Source organism: Acinonyx jubatus, chromosome X (assembly GCF_027475565.1).
Source record: "Acinonyx jubatus isolate Ajub_Pintada_27869175 chromosome X, VMU_Ajub_asm_v1.0, whole genome shotgun sequence".
Classification (NCBI taxonomy): domain Eukaryota; kingdom Metazoa; phylum Chordata; class Mammalia; order Carnivora; family Felidae; genus Acinonyx; species Acinonyx jubatus.
In genome coordinates this window covers 58,638,076-58,663,494 of record NC_069389.1, presented here as the reverse complement: position 1 = coordinate 58,663,494, position 25,419 = coordinate 58,638,076, and the positions used below count along the sequence as shown (strand labels likewise).

The window sequence follows — 25,419 nt, the reverse complement described above, 5'->3', positions numbered from 1 at the left end:
CAAATTTCTCCTTTACTGCTCCCAAGAACCTGTGTATGAACTGGGAAGTTCAGACAAATAGGTAGGCCCAGGAATCTAAGTATTTTATAGGGTTCAAAATTGACAACTTGTGCCTCCTTTTTGAATTTCTCTTCAGATGGGACCATTGTAGATTAGGGAAGTTTTGTCAAAAGGAAGAGAAGTGGAAAGAGCAAGTAACTCCATCTGTAAGAATTATTAAGTGCTGACCTCAATTTTAACAATACTTAAAAAAATGAGGGCTGTCCATTTATTTAAAAAGATAAAGACAATTAGAAACATGGAAAAATAGTTAAAAGACACATTGTTACATGTATAAAAATAAGAATGGTGATGTTAAAACATTACACATTTAAACAAAAATTTAAAGAACACAAAGATACACTAATAGGGATGAGGTTTCTTTTTGGAGTAATGAAAAATTCTAAAATGGTGGTGACGGTTGTACAACTCTGAATACACTAAAATCCATTGCATTGTACACTTTAAATTGGTGCATTGTATGACACGAAATTACATCTCAATAAAACTGCTATAGCAACAAAAAAGAACACAAAGTGCAACTAGGAGATTTGGAAGTGAAACAGCGGAACTAAGAATAGGAGAGGGATTGACGAAAGAAGGATGGGCTGAAGAAGGGATGGTGGTGGAAGCCGGTGGGAACAAGGGGAAGATAGGTGAAGAAAGCGGATGGGATAGGGCCCTAGGGAAAACGTGAAAGCCAGAGGGTTAACCTCTGACAGGCAGTAGTGGGTGGGGGTGGGGAGAAGAGGGCGTACTTAGCGCATGCGCCAGAAGTACACTGCGGCGATCCCGGAGAGGCAGATCTTAACTGGCATCAGCGCTGCGGCTGGAGGCGCGGCTGGTTCTCTGCCTGCTGTCCAGTTCCACCTTGGCTTGTGCAACCACCCTGGATCTGCGAACTCTGTGCAGCTGCTCCGTCCACCATATCTTGCGGCGGCGAGCGCTAAGAATTCATGCTACGACACTCGATTCAGCCAGGAGGTAAAATAACGTCGTAGAAGAACACGGAGGAGGGAGGAGGGAATTCGGGCCGGGGAGACCCTTGATTTGTGTATTCTCGCGGTTCACGAGAGGAATAAGTGGGGACAGCACGGGCCTCAGGCCTACAAAAGGATATTGAACATTTACTTTCCATTGGGAAAGGATACAGACTCCTTTCTTCTAATCAGGGTTGAGGCACAGGAACGTTGTTATTTCCCATGACGTTCTCTGTTTAAATATTTGGGAGTTCCTCTTACGTAGCCGAAGGTGTGTTTAAAGGGTGGGCCTTAGGACTAGGCTCATCCAATTATGAGAGGTTTGTTTGGTTTTTTTTTTTTTTTTTTTTTTTTTTTTTTTTTTTTTTTTTGGCCTTTGTTAAGGGTGGTGGGTCTTATTAAGGAATCTGAGGGCACGCCATCTCCTCCCTGGGGGCCGGTTCAGAGTCCATCTAGATTTGCTCTCTGCCGTCACAAATATCCATGCCGTCTTTCCCATATTCCACTTCCCTAGTTTATCACACCTACCTCCATTAGGAAACGCTGGTAGTGGCTCTCCTTGAGCACTGGGGCACAAGTATGGCGAGAGACACATCCCGATAGCATCAGGCATGTATATATAAGAAACCAAGGAGGAAGGAGGGCAGGGAATAGGGGAGGACGGTCTTGGTGCGCATGTGTATTGGGGAGGTTGGGGGAGGCTCGGGATCGCGCACACATATTTGAGAAGACCTGATGTGAGGGGGAAGGGGCCCCAGCTGGGGAGAGTGGGAGGTAAGCACGCGCAAGCTTGGGTGGGGGGGAGCATCGAGTGCGTACTTAAGAGAGCGGAATTCCCAGTACACAGTTGGCAGCCGCGGTTGGACGGGACAGTGAAGGCGCGCATGCGTATTTGAGACGACATTGTGACGGTTGGCTTTAGGAGGGGAGAGGGGCGCATGCGTATTTCAGACGGAATGACGGGGGGATAGGCGCGCACTGTAGGTGTGGTTACGATTGCAAAATGGCGAGGGGGGAGGTAAGTTGTCTTTGCTAGGCCATTTTGGGCTGGGGGGCCCTGCAGAGAAGTACAGCTACCTTTCTGGTTGCGTGAAAGGATCTGCCGAGTTGGAGTTGCCCTAGGCTGTGGCCAAATTCACCAGAAATTAACCTAGAATCTTAGCCCTTCAGTGGTCCATTGATAAATGTGGGTTTGAAAATGCCGAGGCGATGATGACTCTGTGAAAGGTTTCGGCAGCTGGTGTGTGTAAGAAATGCGTAAAACGGGAGCCTCGGGGACAGGGCACATTCTGGCAATACACAGTTGGAGGGCTCTCTGTCAGACTTTGGGCCGCTGTACTTGGCACTCGACACATTCTCTCATCCCTTCAGATTTGCAGAACACGGTGATTGCAGTATTATTGTGAGAGTCTACTGTTACGTTGGTCGGAAGCTCTTGCTTTTCTCACTTGCAGAACATAGGGCTGAGGATTTGGCTGTTTCCAAGTGCTTGTTACACTTTAAACCCAGGATTTGGGTAAATGGAAATGGTGGTGTGAAGGTGACCTGGATTCATACCCTTTCCTCGAAATTATTTTTTTCTGCAAAATTTTAGCCTAGGGGGAGGACTTTTTTAGGTAGCCCTACTGTCGTGGATCTCAAGAGGGCTGTCAGTGAGGATCTATTGTAAATCACTAAAACTAACAGTTTAGCACTTAAATATGTAGCAGAAAGGGCACAGGATTCAAAATTGAAGAGACAGGTCTTTTCCAGTGATCCTAGTTGTGATCTCCTAGTGGTCCTTTTCCTTCTCTGGGCCTATTTCTCTATTTACAATAATAATTGTATTCAAACGTCTGTAGCACTTAAAACTATGTGCCAGGTACTGGTCTACCTGCTTTTACACGTGCCTCAACTCATTTAGTACTTTCGACAATCTTACTAAATAGCAGTACCGTTATTCAGATTTTACAAATGAGAAATGTGGGGGACACAGATTAAGTAATTTGCCCAAGGCTTTACATCCATTTGAATGGCTGAAACTGGATTTTTGTCCAGGTTGTATGGGTCCATAATGCTGTGTTCTTAACTGTTATGCTTTAATTCCCTAAAATGAGGGGGCAAATTTAAGGGACCCTTCTTTTATGATTTCAAAAATTTTTTGTAACTTACCTGTGCTGTTTAAGAAGGGAGACCTGTTTGCTCTTGGCCACTTTTTACTCGGTGCATCCTACAGGGTTACATATGTAGAAGACAAAAAGTAAAAATTGTTGATTTGCAGCCTACCGGGGCGGCCATCCTTATCTATCCTTGTCTTCTATGCTTTTTGTTCTGCAGAGGGTTTAAAATGGCCGACTGCGGCAGGCTGGACACACCCATCTTGTTTTGCCTGATTTGAGATCTGGTCAAATGCTTTGAGAAAGCAGTCTTTTGCTGCGGTAGAGATTTTTTCTTACCCATTATTAATATTATGGTGTGTTAATACAAATGTCCAATAGTAAAGTCAGGTTATTGCCTTTTTTCCCCCTTATAATAGAAGACTGAAAATACATGCATTTCTTTTATTATTGGTTAGGATAGATTCACTGAAGTGGAATTACTATATCAATGCGTTTTTAACATTCAATATGTACTGATAAAGTTCATTCCGAAAAGGTCGTACCAAATTTTACTCATAAAAGTATTAAGTGGTGTTTGTTTTTTAAAAAGATGTTATGGATAAAAACAAGTATTATTTTAATTTTGCATTTCTTTGGTTATTAGTGAGTTTGGACTCCTTCCTCCATATATTTCTTAGCAGTTTAATTTTCTTTCATGTGATGTTAGTTCATGTCTTACACTGATGCATCTGTTGGAGTTTTTAGTTTAGTGTTGTTATTATCTGTTTGAAAGTGTTTTTCAAGTAAAGGCTATTACTCAGATTTCTGCATTGTTATATACTCCAGGTTATTGTTTACCTTTTAATTTTTGTTTTCAAATACTTGGTTTGTAGAGATTTGAAAGCAAGTAGTAACTTTGTCCATCTTCTATTTTGTGATTTTTTTTTCCATTAAGTTTGAATAGTTCCCTCAATCTAGAAATTTGGTAAATATTCATTATAGCTTTGTCTGAGGATAACCATCAGGTATAGGGAAGAAGGATCTGTAATTTTACCACCCAGAGATAACCAGTGTTTATAAATGTGTTCACATCTTTTCATTCCCTGCATTTTTCTACAGTTGATCATGTATTTGTACTGTTTTATGTTCTGTTTTGTGTTTAACATTATAACATGCATTTTTCCATGCTAAAAATTATTTGCAGTTGTCATGTAATGGTTTCATGATATATTGTTGTATGGAAATATTTTAGGATTTTCAGTAAAGTATTACAATGAATGTCTTTTCATTTTCATTTAGTTTTTATTGTTTATCTATTTTGAGTTATTTCTTTATAGAGTTCCAGAATTAGAATGGTTCATCAAAAAGTTTGAACATTATAGAGATTTGCTACAGTAACATTCCAAAAAAATATGTCATTTTTTTGTGCCCAGCTATTTAGGTATTTAGAATATTTTTTTGCTAATTTTATATGTAAAAGAACGGTATCTTTGTTTTATGATCCATTTCTCTGATTATTGGTGAGGCTGAATTCTCAAATGTTAATTATTAACTCTTCCCTTTGTGAACTATTCAATTTGGGTATGAATGTTAAGTATTTGTAAGAGCTGTATATTATGTGTTCTGTATAAGGATCTATTATCCTTGTCATTTATTGCAAAGGATACATGTGATTTGCTGCACATATACTTCTAGCATATGTTGCCTTTGAGTCTTAAAAAATGTTTGTGATTCCAAAGACAACTGCTTTGTGGAATACCTGTCAGATTCTTGGTAGCCATTTTGAGATAACATTTCTTTGTCCTTTAAATAGATAGCTATTTCTTTTTATCTAAAGGAGAGCAGTCTTGAATGCTGCATAGCATTATTGCACCCTGGCTATGGATGTGGGAAGACAAGGCAACATTTTGTCCCTAATAAGAAACCAACTTATACAACACACAAAACAGTAGTACCCTCGCCCCCATCCATTCTGGGACTGATCTTATTTTGAATATTCACGAGTGATGTGGGAGATGGTATGGACATAGTGTGATGTCCACATATAGAGAGAACACTAAGCACTTTGAGGGTGTAAAATGCTGGTAGGAACAAACTGTAACACCTGAGAAGGCATTGTGAGTGTGGGCTGACCGTGATAGAATAGAACAGTGTAGGCAAGAGCAATATAATGACTTCAGGAGAAACTAATGTGTTAAGCGTATAAAATAGTGGCCTCAGAGACATTGAATCCCAAGACAGGGATCCCAGTGTAAATGGCAACAGTTTATTGATGTCATCAGCTCAATTTGCTGGTGCAGACACAAAAGAGCCGTTAAAAACATAGGCCCTATTAAGAACAGTATGGGATGCAGAAAAATTCCATCCTGTCTTTGTATAAAACCATCTGAGCCAAGTGACTAGTAATCTCTTCACAAGAAGTCTGTTACTGTAACTCAGTTTTGAAAAGTGGTTGGGAAGAGTGTATTACCTCATTTCATTTTTCTTATTTATTATGAGGTAGGTAATTTAGAGAATCTTTAATTATATTTATTAAGTAAATCTTTCTAAATTATTATTCCCAATACATGAGCTATATACTATCTCATATATGTATTTAAAAACATTCTAATTTTTATATTTTCAGTTAATGGGGGGGATTATAGGATTTAGAAGTGCCAAGTCATTTGTTATGTATTGCTTTTTGCTATCCAGTTACACTGGGTTAATCTAGTTAGTCATAAATTCCCATTTTTCAGCATTTTGTTAGTTGCAGATGTTAAACCACGCTTAGGTATGGGGGTGGGGAGGTTGACAAATGTATAATAAGCAAAACAAAACAAGAACAGAGCCTGCATTGTAGAGGAGGTGGTGGAGAAGGTCCTTTCTAGAGGTCTGTGCCTACCTTAAGCATAAGAATCTTATCATGCCAGTATCTAGTTCCTGAACCCATGTCTGATCAGGAGTTAGGGAGAGCCTGGATATTTGAAATAGCCTAAAAGCATTTAACCTTTGATTTCCACAATTTGTTCCTCCCCTCTGTTGTTACAGCCAGCAGCAGCCTGGAGCAGCGCCCCTGGAAAGAAATTTTACATCGGCCATTATAATACAACCTGATAAGTGTTACAGCACTTACCAGGTTGTATTGTAATTGTCTGTGTATATGCCTGTCTCCTTTCCTATGTTATCAGTTAGACTGTGAGCTCCTTGAGGGCAGGGACAGAGTCTTCTCCAGAGCCCAGCCTGGCACATTAGTAGGCTTCAGTAAATGTTTATTGGATGAATAAATGAATGACTCATCAACAAACATTTATCGTGTGCCTGCTAAGGTGATCTTCACAGGCTCTGGACTGTCAACTGTTTATTCAAAATGCATGTGGTCAGAAACTTGGTGTTTCTTTCTAATTATGTATCTATCGTAAGAGTTTTTCTGAGATAATGCTATTTTTTTGTGTGTTTGGATTTCAGTCCTTGGTATTTACAGATGTTGCTACTGTTGTTGCTGCTGACAGCCTCTTCCTTGGTGGGACCTGGGTGATAGCTGCCAGATCATGAGCCTCATCTTCACTGCCCAGTGTTTGCTCAATGGTTCCTGTTTGTAGAATCATCCCCTTTTCACCCCTCCTCAGATCATCCTTCAAATGGTGTTCCTAGGTAGGGCTCCACATTCTAGATATAGGTAGACAAATACAGCCCATGGACTGCCTGGTTTTGCAAATAAAGTTCTATTGGATCACGTGTTATTTGTTGATATTTGGTCTGTGGCCCTTTTGGCCTGCAAAGGCAGTGTTGAGTAGCTCCATCAGAGATCCAGTGGCCCATAAAGCCTACCCTTTACAGAAAATGATTGCCTACCTTGCTTTGGATCATTACTTAACAGTGATGGTTTAATTTCCCTCTCCATTCACCAAAGATACTTCTGGCATCTCAGAAACTCATTTATTTACCTCATTCGTTACTGCTTATAACAAGTCTTTTTCCTATTTTACAGATGGGCCAGCTAGAACGCATCAAACTAGATGCTTATAAGGCCTCCACCAGAGTCCTACAGTCAGTCAGTTATACCATGTACTTCAAAATCAAGTTTTGAGCTTCATCTCTAGAAATTCCTTTTGTTATATCCTAACCTGAAGAATGTGGCCATATCATACCTTGGTGCCTTATGCCTTGACCCCCTCCTTCCTACACAGCTCTTTGCAATGAGAATATGGAAAATAACAAATTAATGTGAGATAAGGCAGACAGGTAGGCTGAGGCAAATGTTTACAGGGTCTGAATGCTAATGCACAAAGAAATGGGGTTTCTGAAATATTCACTTGCTTAGACTTAATACAGTTAAGGAGCCTGGACTTCCAAGAGCTTAGGACCTTCCCCTTTACCATCCCTAACCTCCCACACTGTTGTCTTGGTTACCTGCCTGTGGATATATTGTGATTCATTTCAGGTCATTAAAAAGTTGAGAGCTCCCAAGTCCAATTCAAGAAAGCTAGATCTAAAAAAAAAATAAAATGGAAAGAATATAGGATAGTTTCATTTCAGGAGTGAAATGGAGAGAAAGGCCTTACTTACAGCATTATTTTTCAAGCTGCTTGCTGGATTTTTCCCAGCATTCTATTATGAAAAATTTTAAATATACATATAGAAAAGCTAAAGAGTTGTGCATTGAAAGCCCATCTATCTACCAACTAGATGTTACAACTAACATCTTGCCATATTTGCTTTATTGCATATTCATCCATCTTTGTCAGATAGGTTTTTAAAATGTTTGTGTTGTCATCCATTTTGATCTCATCTGTATCTGACCCACATGATACTGAAAAAATAGTTTCTTTGGATTCTTCTCTGTATTTCCCAGGTTGGCATGGATACTACTGCAGCCTAAATATGTGGGCTGATCTGCCTGGCAGTGAGATTCCAGGGAGAGAAGCCATTTGGTTTCTGAAAGAAAATGGTTGCTGCTCACTGTTTAGTGAAAATGGTAGGAGAAGGAAGGATGGAAGTCCAGGTTCCAGTGTCAGTGAATCTTCTAATTGTATATTGTTCTACACTCCATTCACTTCACTGCCTTGCGGGGGTCGGGGGTGGGGGAGCAGGTGGTTTTCTGAGCAGCTTCTACTTGGTTCTTACCTTTTAGACTTGATGAAAAAACAACGAAGTCACATCAAAATGCCACTGAGGTGATTTAGCATTAGCACAATTCCTTGCAATTTTAGCAGATGGATTTTTAATTTGGAGTACTGTCAAATAATATTCTTGTGGACCTTTTCTATTAGCAACAGCTGCAGAGTCCATTTAGGAATCACCATGAACTGAAATCTTAATTTATCCTCATTATGAACATGATAATGGTAAATGTTTCCAGTTTGTGTCTGTCTCCCTTCATTTAAGCTCAAGGGCAGAGACTGTATCTTACTCATCTTTGTAATTCTCTTAGTAATAAATGTTTGTATTCATAAGAAACTGCGTTATTGCATTTAATACCCATCACATGGGCAAATGTTAAAAAATGTTACACTAGTGTTAGGGGGGTTACCCAATTTCAGTATAATTCTTTGTAGGGGCAGTTTGGCAGTATATATTAGTGGGCAGAATAAATATTGTCTGACTTTTGACCATGCAATTTCATTTCTAGGGCTATACCCCAAAATATTCTAAAAGAAATATTCTAAGGCTATTCTAAAAGATGTAGGTATGGGAATGTTCACAATGTTCATAGCAATAAAAAATGGAAAATTGCCTGTTGATGAATAATTTGGGTAAATAAATTTTGATGTATTCATGCAATATTATAATATGGCATTAAAATAAAAACCTTAAATAAAAGTAGTCTTACAGATGAATATTTTACTTGGAAAGGTGTATCAAGTATATTAATTGAAAAAAAGGCTAGAGAGCAATAATACAGTTCTTATCTAATGTTTGTAAAATAAAAATGTTTGTGTACAATAAGTAGTTGGAAGAACATACTCAGTGTTAATTAAACTTGCTGGGATTCTATGATTTTTACTTTCTATCTTTAATACATTCCTGGAATTTTTTTCTCACAGTGTACATTTATGACTTTCAAAGTTAGACGAACACTGAAGCTATTTCCATTTTGAAATTTGTTGACCTAAACAGAAGCGGAATAAATTGCGTGGTAGGGGGGCCGGAAACTGGAGCAATTTCGTTTGGAAAAGAGCTAGATGGAGTGGGGGAAGGGAGTGGTGGAAAGAAAATCTCTGTCTTTAGAGAAAGTCCATAACTGCCAGCTACTCTATTCTTGACTCCTTAGTGAAGGCATTTCATGCATCAGGGTTTACATTTACCATTTATTTCCCAATTCTGCCCTTTACAAATTTATTTCCCATTCTTGTCCCTCTGGTCTGTATGTAACAAGCTAAAAATAATTACTAGTGGCAGCAGCTGCTTGTAGGTGTCCAGATCTTACTCTAGTAATATCTGCATTGATTTATCCAATAAAGAGATGGCTCAAACTCATCAAGACTCCTGCTCCCCTCCACCAGTGCTTGGCCAGCATGAAATCTTCCCCATTTATGGTGGGAGAGCTTTCTGCCTGGCTCTCATGATTATTAGTAGATTATAAGACATTTTTGCTGGTGGTTAATGACACAGTTAAAAATGAGCCCTGAGAAACTGCTCCTTGGGTTTTTCTGGGGTTTGAGGTTGTCTGCATCTCACCGGGTGACAGGAAACCTAGTTGCGTTAGCTTGTGCTACCAGCATCTGATGCTATTAATAACCTGGGGTGGGTTGTTTTTCATGCTAAGCAGCTAGGGACTGGGAAACTTAGAGGCAATAGGCTGCTTCCTTAGAAAGAAAGGACACTTGGGGATCTTAACTTATCCTGTGTGGGTCTTAGGTCTCAGAGCTCCATTCTTCCTAGTGGTTGAGTCTTGGAGATAGGGGAGTAGGCATTGGCCTACCTAGCTCCCTCCCTTTAATCATTTTGGTAATCCGGGCAGCTGATAAGGGGATAGATATGTTCAATTCCTTTTCACGTACAGCTAAGGTGAGTCCTGGTGGAAGTTGGGATTGTAAATGATAGCCCAGAGCCCAGGGTTTTGTTACCTTTTCTCATTAGTGTGAACCAAATGCCATCCAATGACTAGCTAGATGGAGGTTTCATTCACTTTTTCGGAGCTCTTTTAGCCAGGAATACAGAATGGAGGGTCATATCTGCCAGACATAGAAGGACCCCTAAGAAATCAAGTTTACTCCCATTCAAAGGTAAGGATATTGAGGTCTAAAGAGGGTAAAGGCTTGGAGGTAGCTAGGAAGATTAAACATCACACTTCATATCTGAGTTCTAACACTTTGATACATCTATTTGCTTGGTGCCTGTAAATGCAAGTTATCTCATTTAAAATGGATGCAATACCCTCCCCTGTTCATGCACTGTCTCTCTCTGTCTCAAAAATAAATAAACGTTAAAAAAAATTTAAAATGGATGCAAGAATTCTTATTAAATAATAATTGTAGATATTGGAACAGTCTTCCAGATAGAGAATATAATTGACGCTAATAGTAATGCTTACCAAGAGCAAAATCTGAGGTCTATGGTGTGGGCTGGATGACTTGACTGAGGTGGTAAAAGTAAATTAAAGCTGGGGCGCCTGGGTGGCGCAGTCGGTTAAGCGTCCGACTTCAGCCAGGTCACGATCTCGCGGTCCGTGAGTTCGAGCCCCGCGTCGGGCTCTGGGCTGATGGCTCAGAGCCTGGAGCCTGTTTCCGATTCTGTGTCTCCCTCTCTCTCTGCCCCTCGCCCGTTCATGCTCTGTCTCTCTCTGTCCCAAAAATAAATAAACGTTGAAAAAAAAAATTAAAAAAAAAAAAAGTAAATTAAAGCTGTATCTCAAAACTTGGCTATCCTGTGTTACATTTGTTTCTTCTTCCTTCCCTCTATCCTACAGGTGACACCAAATGTGATCAGAAGCCATGCCCATGGTGAAGAGGTATACTGAACCCGGCCTGGCCCAGTGAGGTTACTAGAGAATTGGGAAAGGCTTAAATAAGTATCCTGCACATGGTTATCAAATCATTGTAAAGTCTTGGTAAGTGGTTAGCGGCTTTAGTAAGCTATCCCAGTTACTGGGAAGGGACAGGGAAGGTAGTCTTAATAGATATTAGGCAATTACTTGGTATTTTCCCCATCATGGTATGAATAAAAAGCATCTTAAAATATTCGGACTACACAGAAAGCAGTGAGCCTAACCTTTCATTTTTTAAGTTTCTTTTTTAAATTTTTTTGAGAGAGAACATGAGCATGAGTTGGGGAGGGGCAGAGAGAGAGGGAGAGAGAATCCCAAGCAAGCTCAAAGTCCAGTGTGGGGCTCGAACTCACGAACCCTGAGATCATGACCTGAACCAAAATCAAGAGATGCTTAACTGACTGAGCCACCCAGGAGCCCCCAACCTTTCATTTTTTCATCCTCTCATTTTGTATATCTTGCCCAAGATTATAGCTAGTTAGTGTAGGAAATGGATTTGAATTTAAGCCAGTACTGTGTCTTTTTACCCAGTGCTTCCTCTAGGTTCCATCTAAGTGTAAGGAGGCCATATGAGAGAGAAATGTCTTTATTTCACACTGAAATTTTTTAAGTTTATTTATTTATTTTGAGAGAGACAGAGACATCGCAAGTCGGGGAGAGGCAGAAAAAGGGGGAGAGAGAGGATCCCAAGCAGCCTGTATTCTGCCAGCACAGAGCCTGACGCAGAGCTCAAACTCACAAAACTGTAGGATCGTGACCTGAGCCAAAATCAAGAGTCGGACGTTTAACCGACTGAGCTACCTTGGGTGCCCCTCACATTGAAAGGTTTTTATAATAGCCTCTGATATTGTTCTTTCCCAATGAAGGAAATTTTCATGGTGTAAATTTTTTTTTATGCAGAAAATCATCTGGAATGCTTGTTAAAAATGCAGATTTCTGGGCAGCCAGAAACCTTGCACTAGTCAAGAGCAACACTAAGACCCACCTGTCATTTATATTGAGGCTTCCTGCCCGGTGGGTTCATCAGCAAGCCAGAATGAATCACCATTGCTGTGTGTGGATCCTTGTGAGGCAGCTGGGAAGTCTTGGTAAGCTGCCAGTGGTTTGGGTGGGGCTCCCCCATTGGTAGTAGAGAAGAGACGGTTGTGATGGACACTTCCCCCGCTTCCTTAAACAGACAGTTACTAAGTGCTTACTAGTTGCCAGAGACTATTCTAGATATTAACAAAGTTCTGCCATCATGGAACTTTCATTCTTATGAGAGTAGACAGAGGAACAAAGAACCAGGGAAAACATAAAGTATCATACATGTTACATCAGAAGTTTTCCATTATGGTATGAAAATTGTGTTAAAAATGGGTGGGTTAGGCTAAGCAACACCTTGTGTATTTTCCCCACTTTCCATTCTTCCTTTTAATACCTGCCCCTGTCTTTCAGTGCAGTGGAGGCTGACCAAGCTGAGTATGAGAGGGTTATAGGTGATGAAAGCAATCTTTTTCCTTTTTGTTACCCTCACTAGGCTAAATTGTGAAGGATGTCTTTTAAAAAGTGTTCTAGAGAGTCTGCTGGTTTTCCCACATGAGTGAACGTGTAGCAGAAGAGAGGATCCTCTCAGTGATTAAGGTAAATAGGGGAGGAAAGGATGAGTTTGCCCTAACTCCTATCAGGGAGGCTCTTAGAAATGTCATTTCTGGGTGCCAATACTTTTGCTTTCTTTTTAAATTTTATTTGTTTGTTTATTTATATTCAAGTTAGTTAACATATAGGGTAATTACGATTTCAGGAGTAGAACCCAGTGATTCATCTCTTGCATACGACACCCAATGCTCATCCCGAAAAATGCCCTTCTTAATGTCCATCACCCATGTATAGCCCACACCCCCCCAACCACATCAAGCCTCAGTTTGTTCTCTGTATTTAAGAGTCTCTTATGGTTTGTCTCCCTCTCTGTTTTTATCTTATTTTTCCTTCTCTTCCCCTATGTTCATCTGTTCAGTTTCTGAAATTCCACATATGAGTAAAATTATATGATATGTCATTCTCTGACTTGTCTTGCTTAGCATAATACCCTCCACTTCTATCCATGTTTTTGCAAATGGCAAGATTTCATTCTTTTTCATCGCCGAGTGGTATTCCATTTTACATATGTATATATATATATATGATATATATATATCACATGCCTTTAAAGCCTGTAGTTTATTCTATGATACATTTTTCTTGAAACAATTGGGGTAAATTATCTTGTTTACCCAGTCTGTAATCACCCCTGCAGAGGATCAGAAGAACTAAAATGGTTGCCAAGTAAACTAGGCAGCATAAGCTACAGTCACAAATAAAGGCAGGACACTAATTATACTCCTCTTAAGGGGAGAGTGTCTTTTTAACCAGACTTGTTGAGTTTTTATCAGACAGTGGAGCTACATCTTGTCAAAAGTCAGCTCATAGCAGAGGCTCCATATTTCAGCAGTAGCCAAGTTAGTAATTTCAGAGATAGCAGTGTCTTCTGGATTGCACTTAAACCAATTGGACTAGTGTTCATTTTGGACTCCTAAGGGATCAGCCCCCTGATGGGCTCCAGGGAGCATTTAAATGGTCCATAGTTAAGAGAAGAGAGGCACAAAATCAGGTTCTTTGCTGACACTGGTCTAGTGTGGGGCCAATAAAGCCCCTGTGTTTTGGACACCACTTTGAGTCTGATACACCACTGAAAAGTGCTCTTCTTGAACTCATTACCTCAGATGTCCGGATCAGTGGGTCCAAATCTTGGTAGACCACTTTCACTCACTTTGTCTGAACCTAAGAATCTGCAATCATGGCACAGACAAGCCAACCCACATGGAATACCTACAATGCAGAAAGACTTTTGCCCTCAGTGGAGCACAGGCACCAGGTCCTCTCCTTTCATTCATTTTCCTCCTCCTTCCGAACACAGAGCTAGACACCCAGTAAATAACCCCTTCACATGTGCAGCACAGCAGTTAACAAAGGCTTCAGTAAGAAAGTGCCTTTGTCAGAGTTGGCCTGCTGACCCCAGTGTTGGAGGAGATTATTGACACGACGTGACCACTGGTTGACCCTTGAGCTTGACCCAGGCAAATGGAGGTTCCTCACTCTTTCCCTGTCCTTGGAGTGTACAGTTTCTGCATTAGGAACTGTTTCAAGGATGGAGCCTTGAAAAGGTAAGGTGTGGTATATAGACCGTCTGGATGGCACATGTGACTGAACCACGTTAAGGCCTCTATACCTACAAACCTTTAAGACTCTGGCAGAGGGGTGCAGACATCTGCTAGTCTCTGGCTGCCCGAGACAAGCCTCATAAGTTCTCTTGCTTATTAAAACCACTGCCTACCAATCTGGAGTGGTCTACCTCTTTCAGCAGTTTCTTTTGCCCCATGCGTATATGGACCAGTTGGGAACCAACACTCAGACACTAGGGGAGGTCAGGTCTTTCTGCTGCATCACTGGTAGGAGGGGCTGAGAACGGGCAGGAGTGACTGCCATACAGCAGACTCAGGCTGCGGGCCAGCCTGGTGGGACCAGCTGGCCTAGGAGAGCCAGTCACACGGCTTGACCTGTGGCTGCCACCATGATCAGGGCCATCCTGAGAGGTAGCTTTTGCCCTCATGGACAGGGAAAGACCAGAAAGTCACAACCCATCTCATCAGAGAAGAGGGAGGCAGGGAATGAAAACACAACACTGCTGGTAAGCAGATCTCTGCCACAAACCTTGGCAGAGCACACACCTTTCTGAAGAGCCTGAGCCTGTACAAGCCAAGACATAAACAAGTACAGAACATCCCCTTCATCATTTCACCTATAGGTGGGGTAGGTAGTCTAAGGAATTCACACAGGGATCAGGGCAAAAAGTTGATGGGGGAGAGGCGGTAAATAAGGTTCCAGAAAGGTAAAATAGGACTAGAAGAATTCACCGTGACTGGTCAGTTCTCTGTCACCTTATACCATGATCACAATTCAAATTTAATCACTCATTTTAAAATCGACTTTAAACTATTAAATCTTTTCTACAACGGAAACAAAAAGGTCCATAGTTAAAGTAGGAGGCATCTATAATATGGCCATTCCTGGGAGATCTCTACAGAGGCCATCCCTACTTTAAGCTAGTAATGCCTCCATCCAGAGTTAATAACCAGAATGCCAGTATCTGCCATTTTTCATAAAAGTAATAAAGGTCACCTTTTCCCATGAGGATGGTTTTGAGATGGTGCCTTCATAGCATAATGTTCCTCTGGAATATTTGGATAATTCTATTGACAGAATTCGATAATTAGCCTGCACGAGGAACCTGAATGATAGGAAAATTGTCTTTTCACTAAGGAGAAGCCTGGAATAGTACAAAGGGATTTCCCACATTCCGTGTATATTACAGCTTACTTTAAAATGACATTGGTCTTTGGGTATCTGGATGGCTCAGTTGATAAGCATCCAACTCTTGATTTCGACTCAGGTCATGATCTCACAGTTTGTGGGATCGAGCCCCACATTGGGCTCTGGGCTGACAGTGTGGAGCCTGCTTGGGATTCTCTCTCTCCCTCTGTCTCTCTGCCCCTCTCCCACTTGTACTTAACTACCTACCTACCTAACATTGGTCTTGTATAAGGATAGGAATGTTAGTATGCTGTCCAAAAAAAAAAAGGTCTTCCTGTCTCTTTCTTTATATGGGCCAAAATGGGTTGTATAAATCTGGCTTTTGCTCTCTGAATCCCAGTTTTTTCCCTGGGATTTCCCTATCCTCATTATCCATTCTTTACTTTTGTGACAGCTGGGTCTGTTGCGGTTTTTTTTTTTCTTTTGTCTTTCTGTTTAGGCTAGTCATCACTCCCATAGTAACACCCATGCACAATTTTTGAAAATTTTCTTCCTGAGGTCATGTAATATCAATAACAATGATTATTCAGTTAGTTATCAGTGTCTTTTATGTTCTAGGCAAGTGCTTTACACATATTTGTTGTCTCATTTTAACTTAATAGTAATTCTGGGATGTATGATTTGTTCCTACTTTACAGATAATAAAACTGAGGATCAGAGAGGTGATGGCCACTAGCATGCCACCAGGAGTCAGTGGTGGAGCTGTATTGTGTCATACTCTAAAGATCTTGACTACCTTACTCTACTTGAAGTGGTAGAATATGACAAGCATATTCTTAGTTTTTGGGACCTCCTGCCTCCTTATGGGATCCTTGTCACTGTCTTCTTCCAGGACATAGGGGCATATGTGAAGGGTTTGTTATCAAACATTTATTTATTTTTGGGAGAACGCAAGTGGGGAGGGACAAGAGGGAGACAGAGGATCCGTAGTGGGCCCTGCACTGATAGGCTGACAGCCGCAAGCCCAATGTGGGGCTCGAACTCACGAACTGTGAGATCGTGACCTGAGCCAAAGTCAGATGCTCAACCGACTGACCCACCCAGGTGTCCTGTGAAGAGTTTGTTTTCAAAGGGAGGTTCAGATGTGCAAGAGGGATGGTGTGAGGGATGTGTGGACCCCTTTAGTTTCTAAAGATGACCACTTTAGATGAACTAGCATCACAGCTATCGTGTGCTTATCTTTGTCTTTTTACTTTTTATTATAACCCCCACCCTCCTGCATAATGTTTATGTTGGATGATTTCCATGAGGTTATACTTTCTTCTACACCAAACAAAAAGGAATTGCAAGAGTCAGAGTCACAACTGAAAATCCATTGCTTGCAGAATTAACTCAGGTACAGGCTCATCAGGGGCTGGAGCAGCTTGCTGTGCATGTCAGGATGTCCCAGCTGGAATTCAGCATAAATAGTGCATTCTGTTAGCAGACAATACTGATAAAATTACTCTGTATCAAGTGGAAAATAATAGGGATACCTATCAATTAATACTTATGTAAATTTTATTGCTGGTGAGGTGTCCAGATAGTTGGCATAGGCTAAGGTTTGGCAAGGTGTGGCCCACTTGCTGGCTGCCTGTTTTTGTAAATATAATTTTGTTGGAACACAGAATCATGCTGATTCTCTATTGTCTGTGGTTGCCTTTTGTGCTACAGTAGAGTTGAGTATTTGCAACGGACTGTATGGTCCACAGCCTGAAGCATTATCATCTGGCCCTTCACTGAAAATTTGCCAATTCCTGGGGCACCTGAGTGGCTCATTCGTTAAGTGTCTGACTTCAGCTCAGGTCATGATCTCACAGTTCGTGAGTTAAAGTCCTACATCAGGTGAAGCTTATGCCCCACTTTGGGTGAGCCCCACTTCTCTCTCTCCCTCTCTCTCCCTACCTGAGGAGACATGTCTGAAAAGTTTTGATAAGGCTGATGTGAAAGAAATTACTGCCTGTGGTTTCCTCTAGGATTTTTATGGTTTCAGGTCTCAATTTAGGTCTTTAATCCATTTCAAGTTTATTTTTGTATATGATGTAAGAAAGTGGTCCTGTATCATTCTTTTACATGTAGCTGTCCAGTTTTCCCAGCACCATTTATTGAAGACACTAGCTTTTTCCCATGGTATATTTTTGCCTTTTTTCTCATAGATTAATTTACTGTATAATCGTGGATTTATTTCTAGGTTCTCTATACTATTCCCTTGGTCTATGTGTCTATTTTTGTGCCAGTACTATACTGTTTTGATTACTACAGCTTTGTAGTAGTATCTTGAAATCTGGGATTGTGATACCTCCAGCTTTGTTCTTTCTCAAGATTTCTTTGACTATTTGGGTCCTTTGGGGTTCCATACAAATTTTAGTATTATTTGTTCTGGCTCTGTGAAAAATGCCATTGCTACTTTGATAGGGATCACATTGAATCTGTAGATTTCTTTGGATAGCATGGGCATTTGAACTATTCTTCACCACATGAGCATGGAACATGCTTCCATTTGCTTGTGTCACCTTCAATATTTTTTATCAGTGTTTTATAGTTTTTAAAGTACAGGTCTTTCACCTCCTTGGTTATGTTTAATCCTATTTTATTATTTTGCGTACTATTGTAAAGGGATTGTTTTTAATTTCTCTTACTGCTATTTCATTATTAGTGTATAGAAACAGAACCAATTTCTGTGTATTAATTTTGTACCCTGCAACTTTACTGAATTCATTTATTCTGATAGTTTTTTGGTGAAAACTTTAGGATTTTCTATGTAAGGTATCATGTCATCTGCAAGTAGCCAAAGTTTAAATTCTTCCTTACCAATTTGGATTCCTTTTATTTCTTTTTCTTTTCTTTTTAATTTTTTAAATGTTTATTCATTTTTGAGAGAGAGAGCGTAAGCAGAGGAAGGGCAGAGAGAGAGGGAGACACAGAATCCAAAGCAGGCTCCAGGCTGCAGGCTCCAAGCTATCAGCACAGAGCCTGACACAGGGCTCAAACCCACGAACTACAGGATCATGACCTGAGCCGAAGTTGGGCACTTAACTGACTGAGCCACCCAGGCGCCCCATATTTCTTTTTATCTGATTGCTGTTGTTGTGTTGAATACAGTGGTGACAGTGGACATCCTTGTCTTGTTCCTGTTCTTAGAGGAAAAGCTCCCAGTTTTTCACCATTGAATATGATGCTAGCTGTGAGTTTTTCGTATGTGACCTTATTTATGTTGAGATATATTCTCTTTAAAAATTTTGCTAATGTTTTTACTTATTTTTGAGACAGAAAGAGACAGCATGAGCAGGGAAGGGGCAGAGAGAGAGGGAGACACAGAATCTGAAGTAGGCTCCAGGCTCTGAGCTGGCAACACAGAGCCCGATGTGGGGCTTGAACCTCATGGACTGTCAGGTCATGACCTGAGCTGAAGTCGGACGCTTACCCGACTGAGCCACCCAGGCGCCCCTAGATATATTCTCTTTAAACCCACTTTGTTGAGAGTTTTTATCATGAACGGTGTTAAATTTTGTTGTGCTTTTTCTGCATTTATTGAGATGCTGTTACAATTTTTATCCTTCGTTTAGTTAATGTGTATTACGTCGATTGATTTGTGAATATTGAACCATCCTTGTATCCCTGGAATACATCCCACTTGATCATGATTAATGTTCCTTTAATCTATTACTGAATGCGGTTTGCTGTTGCCCTATAGTTCTCTTTTTTTGTAGCATCTTTGTCTGGATTTGGTACGATAGGTTTTTCTTTGCATGACTTGGAATATTTATGTCATTTTTTCTTATCCTTACTTTATCAGTTCTAGTGTTTATGTTCTTCACCAGCATATGTATTCTCTGCTACTTAGGCCCATAAGTGAGTCTAATATAGAGGTTACCTTAGATGGAAACACTGTCCTTAGTCAAGGTAGGAGGCAGTGGTTTTGGTAATTTGCTGTGTCAAAACCTAAATTCCATTCAGGATAGGAGGAATTAATCCTTCCATTGCTATGTAAAAATGAGATCTGGACAAAGGAACAGCCATCTCAGTCAAGTAAGTGATTATTTTGACATGGAAGTAAATATTTTTCTTTGACTTTTTGTTGTATGTGTTCTATTTAATAGTTTTCTTAATAATGAACCTACCTTGCATTTCTAGAAGAAAACTTTTTACTTTTTAATGATTTTGAATTAGGTTTCCTAAATTTGCTATTTTTAATGTTATTTTCTGTTTTATTTTTTACTGTTTTGTTTCTGTTTAACAGTGAGTTTTTGGTTAGGGTGGCAGTCTTTGTCAGGTGTTGAAGTTAGGGTCATTAATGAAATCTTGTTTCCTGATCTTTTAAATTTAGCAGATCTCAAACATGTTCCATGCCATTAAATATGGTTTAGATATGGTTTAGGGGCACCTGGGTAGTTCAGTCGGTTAAGTGTCCTACTTCAGTTTAGGTCATGATCTCACGATTTCATGAGTTCAGGCCCTGTGTCGGGCTCTGTGCTGACAGTTCAGAGCCTGGAGCCTGCTTTGGATTCTGTGTTCCCCTCTTTCTCTGCCCCTCCCCAGCTCATGCTCTGTCTGTCTCTGTCTCTGTCTCTCTCTCTCAAAAATAAACAGAAAAAAATTTTTAAATATGCTTTAATGACATCTCTTTTAAAGTGGCGCATAATATGCCATTGCATTAATGTAAAATTTTAATTCTTATCCAGTATTTGGGCTCTTGTTCAATTACTGCTCTTTTTTTTAATATGAAATTTATTGTCAAATTGGTTTCCATACAACACCCAGTGCTCATCCCAAAAGGTGCCCTCCTCAATACCCATCACCCACCCTCCCCTCCCACCCCCCCCCCCCATCAACCCTCAGTTTGTTCTCAGTTTTTAAGAGTCTCTTATGCTTTGGCTCTCTCCCACTCTAACCTCTTTTTTTTTTCTTCCCCTCCCCCATGGACTTCTGTTAAGTTTCTCAGGTTCCACATAAGAGTGAAAACATACGGTATCTGTCTTTCTCTAATTACTGCTCTTTTAATATTGTATAAATAATACTGATGTGAACATCTCTTTAGATAAATCTTTGCACATATTCATGTTTGTTTCCTAAGATTGAATTAAATGTACCATCCCCCTAGTAGTGTATGAAAATGTCCATTTTTTCATATCCTCACCAGTACATGACATTACAGTTTCTAAAAAATCTGTCAATTACAAAGGTAAAAAGTGGTCTTCCTTGATGTTTTAGTTTTTATGTCTTTGATTCCTAATGAGAAAGAACAGTTAAAAATCTTCCTTGAGACTTCTTTTTGAGTTTCTTCTTCACACAGATTTTGAAGCTACCATATGTTGTAGATATTTTCCCCAATTTGGTGTGGAAATTGTTTTGTTTTGTTTTCTTTTATTTTATTTTATTTTTATTCAGGTATAATTAAACATACAGTGTTACTAATTTCAGGTGTACAGTAGAATGATTTAGCAGTTCTGTGCATTACTCTGTGCTCATTATGATAAGTGTTCTCTTAATCTCCTTCACCCATTTCACCTGTATCCCCTCACGCATCTCCCCTTTGGCAAGAGTGTTTAGTGTTGTTTTGTTGGTCCACTCTTACTAGCTGGCTGGAAGTCCTAGCCATCATCCGAGCAATCATCCGAGAGAAAGAAATAAAAAGCATCCAAATTGGTAGAGAAATTAAACTGTCACAATTTGCAGATGCCATGATACTATGACATAGAAAAAAAAACCCTAAAGTTTTCACCAAAAAACTGTTAGAATAATTTCTCCCATTACATATGGCTTGTGTGTTCACTTTATCTTTTTCAACCCACCTCATATTGTTAGATCAGTTCTTACTTCGGCCTTCACTTTCATCGTAGGTTTTGCTTGCTTGTGGCCCTCATGGCCTCACTTCTGCATTGTGTTGGCTTGCTGTGTATCCTCTGAGTTTCAGTTCTCTTTGCTACTATGATTACATTTAATAGCCCAGTTCTAATACTGAGAACACAAATTACTAGGCCCGACTTACCTCCGTTTAGTTCGATATTTATATGCCAAGAGCAGCAGTTTATGGGTCTTCCTGTCATGTTCTGCAATTAGTATGATTATTACACTTGGTCTCTGTTTTTTTTTTTTTACTGTGCTTCATTCCTTCCAGCTTCTAATGCATTCATTAAACAACTGGCCTCTCCCATCTTCTATTTCAGGGGTTGCAATTGCAAATGCTTGCAGGCTCCAGATGGGGTATCTGTATAGCACCATCCCGATTTTTATTTTCTTCCTTTTTCTTCTTCTTCAAATGCTGCTTAGGGGATTTTGTGGGGAGCTCTTCTCTTGTTTATCTACTTTTGGTAGAGACAGTGGAAAAGAGATTACTCTTAAAAAACAAGAGAGCAGATTAGATGGTAAAGAGCAGCTGATTCTTCCAAGAGTATTAGTAAAGAGTGTTTGGGATTGTGGTTCCCTGGAACATGCACCTTTGATACAAAGGAGAAGGCTATTACTCTGGCTCTTGATTGTTGCCCAGTAGGAAAATAGCCCAATATTGACAGGATTTTCAGCTCTACAAGGAGCCTGATTTTGAGCTGTTAACTTACTTTTTTAATGTTTATTTATTTTGGGGAGAGAGAGAGAGGCAGAGCACAAGCAGGGGAGGGGCAGAGAGAGAGGGAGACACAGAATCTGAAGTGGGCTCCAGGCTCTGAGCTGTCAGCACAGAGCCCGACACAGGGCTCAAACTCACAAGCCATGAGATCATGACCTGAGCCAAAGTTGGATGCTTAACTGACTGAGCCACCCAGGCACCCCTGTTAGCTTACTTTTTAAAAAAATTTCACAGACCAAAACACAATGTGTTTGTAAATGCTTTTATGACCTAATATCTTTGCTTCTTCATAATTTTGGCTTATTCATAGTGTTCCCTTTTCCCCATGTTGTATGAAAAATGGTGTGTAGCACTACCCATTCAACTTAACCTGGGAGTTGGCAGTTCCCCTTGGGTACTGTTTAAAACTGGGTCACAGTTTTGAATGGAATTGTATAGCTTAGAATAGAATAGATTAGGACAGAACACAAAATAAGAAAATACTGGCTTCCATCTGACAAAGTGTAAATACTTTGTGAAATTTTTGTTCCAGCTATATGTTTGTATATGTGTTATCTTTGGTCCAATGTAACTGTATTTCTTACTGTGGATTAAACAACTTTATAAGACACTGAATGAAACGTGAGCAAGCTGGTATCCTCTAGTCTGGATCCCCCCTCTAGACCCACAGAATGTTTCTTGAAAATTGGATGGTTGCCAAGGGCTAGGGGGAGGGGCCAAATGGGGAATTGTTTAACGGGTATAGAGTTTCAATTTTGCAAAATGAAAAGTTCTGGAGATTGGCTGCTCAACAGTGTTAATATGCTTAACACTATTAAACTGTAGGCTTAAAAACAGTTAAGGTGGTAAAAAAAAAAACAGAACAAGAATAACCCATTAAACAGAAAGTTTACACAGTCATCAGAATTTCCTTGGTATGTTAAATATAACATCTTCAAATTTAAGAGTTTCATGACCATCCTTCAATGTCTGTTTATCAAGGGTCTGTTCATAAACAGTGACCCACTACTTTTTCTACAGCCTGTGAGTGAAGATGATGTTTAATTTTTTAATAGTTGGGAAAAATAAAAATATTTCATGACGTGAAAATAATTCAAAAATCAAATTTCAATTTTATTGGAACATAGCACCACATCCATGTATGTATTGTCTATGCCTGCTTTATGCTACAGTGGCAGAATAGAGTAGTTGTGACAGAAACCATATGGCCTGCAAAACTTAAATTATTTACTACCTGGCTATCAACAGAAAAACTTTGAGGTTGCTCTGTTGCAGAAGTTGCCAGATCCCTCACAAGCATCATCTCTGATGGCTTTAAATGCCAAATAACAGCTTTGTCATGGACTACTAGTGGCTGTTATCATTCTAATATGTGGAGAGATTCTCACTTCTTTATTCCCTAATGTGACACCCTAACCACATCCAGAAAACTCACATTCTTGGTGAGCTTCAGTTGTGGTTGTAATCCTGTTAGCTAGTTTCTGGTATTGTAGGCTCCTTCATTTTTAAGAAACAGACTTCTCTTGCGCCATCCTAACAATTGGACCACCCAGCTCTGCATAGGCAGCCTCCTAAGATAGACAGGGATCTCATAAGAATTCAGATACAGAAAACCCTGTATTTGACAGGCCCGTGGGTGGCTCAGTCAGTTTTGGCTCAGGTCATGATCTCACAGTTTCGTGGGTTTGAGCCCCGCATTAGGCTCTGTGCAGACAGTGTGGAGCCTGGTTGGGATTCCCTCTCTCCTTCTCTCCCTCCCTCTCTCTCTCTCTCTCGCTCTCTTCCCTTCCCCCGCTCATGCTGTCTCTGCCTCTCTCAAAAATAAATAAATAAACTTTTTAAAAAAACCCTGTATTTGAACAAAGACAATTTAAAAAATAAAATTCAGTTTCCCCTCTGTGGAAAATGGTTTGAGGATTAGAAGTGGTTCCAAGACATAGCTGGGAATGTTGACAACAGAGGTTTGTATCATCTGTCTAGTATGTCACCTTTAGCATCTTTTTTTTAAATAAAAATTGTACATATTAAATGTATTCAACACAATGATTTGGTATATATAGTGAAATGATTATATAGTGTAGTCAGATGCCCCTAGTAACTTAATCTTCTCAGTTACAGTTTTGTGTGTGTGTGATGAGAGCACCTGAAATCTACTCTCTTAGCAAATTTTCAGTAGTCAATACAGTATTGATTGTAGACACCATTTCATACATCACATTTTAACTACTCTTTGTCTCCACCTTTTTTGGTCTCTACTTCCTCATATCTACTCAAGCTTTAGTTTACTTCCTAGTTTTGTATTCTACTTCCTCGTAAATTTTCAATTACTCATCATTAAATCTTACTTGTTCCTCCAATGTCTTTGGCTATATCTCATGTTTCCCAACTCTATCTTTTAAGGTTCAGCTCCCTTTGCTATGGGACTCATTCGTTTTCATTTTACAAACTTCATTGTTTAGTGCAAGAATTCCAGTGGCTTAGCTCATGTCTCTTTGGGTAGTCACTTTTTGAGTCATGCGATAACAGCATTTGGGTAGGTATCCTACACCTGGTGCATTCTACTTTGGCTGCCAGGACAGGTCATATTCTAAAATTCATTGCTGTCTAGGACTGCCTTTTCTCCAGAAATATGGTTGGGACTTTACCTTAGATGGGACTATGAGTGTGGCCACCATTTAATTCAGATATGTTTGTATTGCATTTCTACATTTTGACCTCTAAGCACATAGGCTCCTCATTGTATATATTCATTTCTAATTTTTTTAATGTTTATTTATTTTTGAGAGAGAGAGCACACACATGTGCATGAGTGGGGGAGGGGCAGAGAGAGAGGGAGGCACAGAATCTGAAGCAGACTCCAGGCTCCAAGCTGTCAGCACAGAGCCCAACACAAGGCTCAAACTCACAAAACATGAGATCATGACCTGAGCCGAAGTCGGACGCTTAACTGACTGAGCCGCCCAGACGGCCTCATATATTCATTTCTAAAGATGCTCTGCCTATACTTTTCCAACGCTTACTTAAGTGTAAATGTTGGAGAGTAACTAAGTCACAGCCAGATCCTGTAGTCAGTCTGAAGTAATGTCATAAAGCCACTTTAGAAATTTACTCTTCAGTTTCAGAATCACTCACCTATCTGTGATCTTCCTTGGCCACTTGAATTTTGTTTGTTGTTGTGATTGTGTCACAAGTTACATTCACTGGATGTGTGCTCCTGTGACAATAACTTTGCCACAGTTCCTGGAGGCTCTTAACATTCCAACCTGGATTGTGGTGGGTGTATGTTCTCTCCACCCTACCACCAAGTAATAAGCAGGTCTAAATATTTCACATTCCTGCAGAAGTCCTGTTCATGTACCCCAACTGTATACTATTTTCTAAATTATATGGGATTTCTGGTTTCAAGAAATAAGACACAGG

General features: G+C 40.0%; 1 long non-coding RNA gene across 3 annotated transcripts in view; it reads left to right on the top strand.

Moving 5' to 3' along the window:
- Positions 1–1,970: 1,970 nt before the first annotated feature.
- LOC128311612 (uncharacterized) overlaps positions 1,971–25,419 on the top strand; it is a 58,295-nt gene continuing 34,846 nt past the window's right edge. The window contains exons 1-5 of one of the 3 annotated variants that reach the window (XR_008290146.1): positions 2,044–6,730; positions 7,068–7,321; positions 10,989–11,129; positions 11,967–12,154; positions 12,586–12,689. This is a non-coding gene — a long non-coding RNA (uncharacterized LOC128311612). The other 2 variants (XR_008290145.1, XR_008290144.1) reach the window with 2 other exon arrangements.